Here is a 6,000-nt window from a genome sequence, read left to right as displayed (position 1 = left end):
AAAAAAATAAACCAAGCAAATGCACCCAAGAAGCAAGCTTGTGCAGACACGTTAACATCTGACAAAATATACCTCAACTGAAAACTAATCAAAAGAAATAGAGAAGGACACTGTATCCTCATCGAAAGAAAAATTCACCGAGAGGGCATTGCAGTTCTTAACATCTATGCACCAAACACAAGGCATCCAAATTCAAAAAATAAACATAGCTACAACTTTAATCACATATTGACCCTCACACACTGATAATACAATGCATCCATAACCTACTCTCACCAACAGGTAGGTCATCCAGATAAAAACTAAATGAGAAATACTGGAGGCTGAGCAAGGTAGCCCACCATAAGGAACAGGGTTCAAAAAGCAGCTATGCATCAGGAGTAGGTCCTGGTCCCACTGCCAGGGTCCCCTCAAACAAACCATGCTACATAACTGTCACCCACATGCAGAGGGCCTGATTAGGCTCCATGCAGGTTCCCCAGCTTCTGGTCTAGATTTTGTGAGTTCCCATGAGCTCAGTTCAGCTGTCTTGGTGGCTTACTCCATTATGATCTTGACCAGCCACCCTTGCTTCTATAATACCTTCTCTCTCTCTTCCACTGTACTTCTGGAGCTCAAACTGGTACTTGGCTGTGAATCTCTGCATCTGCTTCATTCATCTACTGGATGATGTTTCTATAACGATAAGGTATTCACTAATCTGATTACAAGGGAAGAGCAGTTCAGGCACCCTCTCCACTGTTGCTAGGAGTCTGACCTATTATTCTTAGGTATGGTCTTTTCATGGTGTTTCAGATTTCCTGGATTCTTTATGTTATGACTTTCTTGGCTTTAATGTTTTCTTTGACCTGTGAATCTACTTCCTCTATTGTACCAGAGAGTCTTTCTTCTATCTCCTGCATTCTGTTGGTTATGTTTGCAACTGTAGTTTCTATTTGCTTACCACATTTTCCATTTCTAGAATTCCCTCGGTTTGTGTTTTCTTTATTGCCTCTATTTCAGTTTTTACATCTTGAACTATTTCTTTCACCTGTTTATTTTTTTTTCTTGGCTTTCTTGACTTTCTTTAAGGGATTTATTGATTTCTTCCAATTTTTTGTTTGTCTTTACCACAATTTCTTTAAGAAAAATTTTCATTTTCTCCTTAAAGATCTCTATCACCATCATAAAATTATTTTTAAAGTTGCTTTCTTCTGCTTCTTGTAGTTTGGGATGCTCAGGTGTTGCTGTTGTAAAACCATTATGTTCCAGTGGTGCCAGATTGCTCCTTATGCTGTTGAATGTATTCTTACACTGGCGTAGACCCATCTTTCCCTTCAATTTGGTACAGGCAGTGCCTGTGCCTCCAGGGTTGCTATTCCTCCAGTTGGTGTAGGTGGTGTCTGTGTTTCTGGGAGCCACAGGTAGATGGTTGGGCTTGGAGGACTACCTGGGACTTGGAGATTACAAGGTCCAATGGGGGTGTGGTTGTGGAGGGGCCTACCCTCAGGAGTTGTGCCTGCTGACCAGCTAATGGGGCTGTGATGGCTGGGGAGGGGCACAGGATATGACCCAGGCTTGTGGCCTTGAAACTGGGTTGTCCAGCTGGGAGACCAGTTACTCACCTTTTGATTCAATTGGTACAGGCGGTGTCTGTCCAATCTATAGATCCTATGAAGAATCTTTTTATCTAGCTGTGTTTGCACACAGACTTAATTTTGAAACATAAATTTTCAGATCATTTGTTATCCCAACCACTTTAATCTCAAGTGGTTGTAGAATGGGATGAACTGGTTAAATAAATACCAATCTAAAGAGCTCTTCTTTGACAGTAAGAATACTTCCAGATCAGTTTAAATACTGACACTTCATGCCAGAATTCATTGAGACATGACCTTCAAACTTCATGAAAAATCATCCTACACTGTATATAGAGAATGATATCATTTTAGCATATACTAATTTCTCTTGGCACATAAATAATGAAAAATGGAAATGTTCATCTTCTTTAAGATCTTGAAGTAATTTCCCATAAGACTCAGGCTTTCATACATACCAAGTGTTGTGAGGCAAGCCCACGAGAGACCACCACACAGACACTTTTAAATTTAAAAAGACAGTCTTTATTACCAGCCAGAAGCCACAAGGGGAGCCTGCAAAAATCACACAGCCCTAAACCTTATAGCCTTTGTTTTTTATACATAAAAACCGTATCCTGACCGTCCCACCAGGTAACAAGAAGCAGGTGTACAGAAAGTGAAAGGAGAAAGTGAGTGGATTCATGAACATACTGAAACTATGGTCTAGGACTTTGATGGGTTAGGCATTTGTTTTCATCTTGGCTGATGTTAGGGATTATATGTTGGGTTCTAAGGTCAGGATGGTTCCTTTCACATAGAGTTAGGTCAGGGGCTTATTGCACATACTTCTTGGGCCAACTTACTACTAACACCAAATGTGTGTTCTCAAAGAGTTTCCAGCAGCAGATCTCCAAGATAAGAAGTCCCAGCCATATGTTCTGAACTGTTGGACCTTGACTGAGCAGTTGAAGCAGATGGGTCCCTGGGAAGGATGCCAAGATGCTGGCAGAACCAACTCCTGGCACCTGGGTGCTTTCTTTTCAAAATGGGAATTTTCTGGATAATAGTAACAAGGATGGCAGTGAAGATGGTGTTAAGAACCAGTCTTGTTAAAAATTGGATCTCACCCATATGCTCTGTGTAGAACACTGTGTCCTGTGAAACACATTCAAACCCAAATTTTCCTGGTGAAGATTTTAGATTATAAAACCTTGCAGCAAAATGATTCTGCAGAATCTACTACAGGGGTGTATCTGCATGAGTCCATGTGTGCATGTGTGTTTAAATGAGACTAACCACTAAAGATAAATTTTATAGACAATCCTTATATGATGCAACATCTTTACTAAAACTTTGACTTTACAAAACCAGGGAGAGTATTGATGTTGAAATTTTATTGTTTCTAATTATCAAACAGAATGTATCAAAGGATATAACAACTCATTGTTAATATAAGAGTAAGTAACATAAAAATCTTATAGCCACTCACCTGTAATTCCAATAGTCCAGAGGTCATGAGTTCCTGCATAGTAAAACCCTGTTTAAACACCAAGTAAGAATTTTTAATAAAAATAAATATAATATCCAGTATTTATAAGTCATATAATAGAATGCTCTAAGCCATAGACCCCCAAACCATAATTGCAAGGTAATCTGATGAATTGTAACACACACACACACATTTTCATGTTCTCTATGGCTATTTCCCTGATACGAAAGCAGGTTTTATAGTTTAGATAGAGACCACATGACTTATAAAGCTGAGAGTATTTACTGATTGTCTAGCGATTTCCAGAAAGTCTGCTGGTGTAATATGAGGGCTGGCTTGTTGGGGTTTCTGTCCCTCCCATTACTTCAACAGCCGACAAGCAACAAAGAAAATCACACACAAGACTCCATAAGGTTATAAACTGATTGGCTCATTATGTCAGGCTTCTTGTTAACTCTTATAACTTATATTAACCCATTATTCTCATCTATGTTAGCCATAGTGGCTCCGTACCTTTTTCAGCTGGGCAGGCTACATGCTGTCTCTTCGTTGGTCTGCTCAGGAGTGGCTGAGAGAGAGCTTCTGCTTCCAGAATACTCCCAGTCTCTTTGCTCCACCCCTACTTCCTGTCTGGCTTTCCCGCCTGTACTGCCTGCCTGGCCAATCAGCGTTTTATTAAAATATGATTGACAGAATACAGATAATTCTCCCGCACCATGCTGGTCTAATCTTTATGCCTCACATGTATTTACTCCCATCAACAGCCTGTGAAATATGGAATGTTTTTACTTTCCTCCTTTAGGTACTAAAATTGAGAAAAGAAAAGTTAATGTTCTTTAACTCTTACAGCTAGAAATGATTCAGTCTCTGAGAATGCGACGCGAATACCTACGTGAGTCTGACTTTGTTTGGGGTAATCCTATTACAATACACAGGAAGGCAAGAGATGAGTAGGGAACAGGAAATGGCTCTATGCCCTGCTCTACCCAGGTTACCAGATTTTAGCTCTTTTGGTTAAATGTCTGCTTTTCTCTGGTTGCCTCCTCTCTTCAGCTTCTTCCTTGCCAAGTCCTTCACTCTTAAGTCTTGAGGTCTTTCTCCTGTGGATCTGCAAGGCATTTTACCAACACGGTTATCTCTAGGATAGAGACAATTTCAGCTTCATTTCAGGACTCCTTGTGAACAGAGTGTGGAAGATAAAGACTCTTCTCATCTGTGTACGGGAAGATGTTGAATGCCCTGGTCATTGACTACTTTTCCAGCTTTTTCTCACACTAAGCCTCCATCATTCGAGTTTTCCTGTCTGCTAAGCCCTCATTCCTTGAAGTTTCAAGCAAGTGTTCTTTAGTCTTTTGGTGCGGGAGAATTCTCTGTATTCTGTCAATCAAATTTTAAATAAACGCTGACTGGCCAGGCAGGAGGTGTAGGTGGGAAAACCAGACAGGAAGTGGAAATGATGCAAGAAGAGCAGGAGAATTCTGGGGAGGGGGAAGTTGATTCCTCCCACTCCTGCCCAGATCACCGAAGAAGCAGGATGTGAGCTGCCCCACTGACAAAGGTACTGAGCCACATGGCTAAAATAGATCAGAAAAATGGGTTAATCAAGATGTGAGAGTTAGCTAATAAGTAGCCAGACCTAATGGGCCAATCAGTATTATAACTTATAGAGATCTCTTGTGTGGTTGATTTTCTCTGGGGCCTGCAAGTTGTGGGGTACCAGGCGGGGACAGAAAACACAAACAAGCAGGCCCAACATGTTACAGTTTTTTCCCTTGATACCTGCTAAATACGGTTTCCTTAACCTCAAACATTCATTTCTATGACAGAAACCTCCCTGGTCCACATGGAAAAATTATAACTCAACTTCAAAACACAATTCTGAAGCCAATGTTTCTAAGATTTTTAAAAACCTTCTTCTGCATTATACTGTGGAGCTTCTCATTATGCTCCTGATACATATTGAGTGCATGCCTTCCTGATGGTCAGTTAACTTGATGGTGTGGACACAGTTTAATCTGGCTCAAGTCTAGGGAAAGTTGTTTGAAATGAACCTGAGGGTTTTAGCTACTCATTACGGATTACCAGTACTAATATTAGGCAAGGGTAAGTTGGGAATAGGCACCTTTAATTAGGGCCACACCTTCTGCTAGAAGGCTAAATAAGGATGTGGAAGAAAGAAGCTTTTCCTCTTTGCCTGCTTACCCTTGCCTTGCTAGCAAGTCCATTCCATCACTAGCATTCAAACCTACTTCTTCAGGATTTCAGCATCTATGAAAGACCAATTGAGACATCTGGGTTTATGGACTGAGGATCTGTTGGACATTGAGACTTTCCATTCACAGTCTGCCATTGTTGGATTAGCTGGATTATAGCCTTTAAATCATTTTAATAAATCTCCATTCTGTACATAGAGAGATTTATTATATAAGTTCTGTTACTCTACAGAACTCTGACTCAGACAGTCACAAAAAAATGGGTAAAAATCCTTCAGTGGAATGATATATTAACATAATTATAAAAAGTTTAAAAGTGTAAATACTTGACAATCAAAATATGATTTTTAAAATCATGGAGCCAAATAAGCAGCTTTTAAAAATAAAGTTTTAGGCAACAATGGGTGGGTTTTAAAAGAACCCATAGTATACTGCTAAATTTTTAAGCAGTTCATAAATTGGTTTAAACAACTTGATTCAATCTTATTAGAAATATCTGGAAGTACATAATAATGAAATCATGTAATTCACCGGTTACCTCCAGGCCAGACCAGGGAAATTAGGTAGACTAACTGCAAATTTTCATCTCCCTCTCTCCTCTCCTACAAATCCAATGCCCGATTCTCACTCCAAGTTTGATAGCAGATCACCTACTACAACCTACCCTTGTCATCTGTACCCATCTCCTCCCCATGATAAAGATCTTCTACCACCATCCTTCTCATTGTCCTAGCTCCTG

This window comes from Myodes glareolus, chromosome 19 (assembly GCF_982192425.1).
Source record: "Myodes glareolus chromosome 19, mMyoGla1.1, whole genome shotgun sequence".
Classification (NCBI taxonomy): domain Eukaryota; kingdom Metazoa; phylum Chordata; class Mammalia; order Rodentia; family Cricetidae; genus Myodes; species Myodes glareolus.
Note: the sequence above shows the minus strand (reverse complement) of the source record.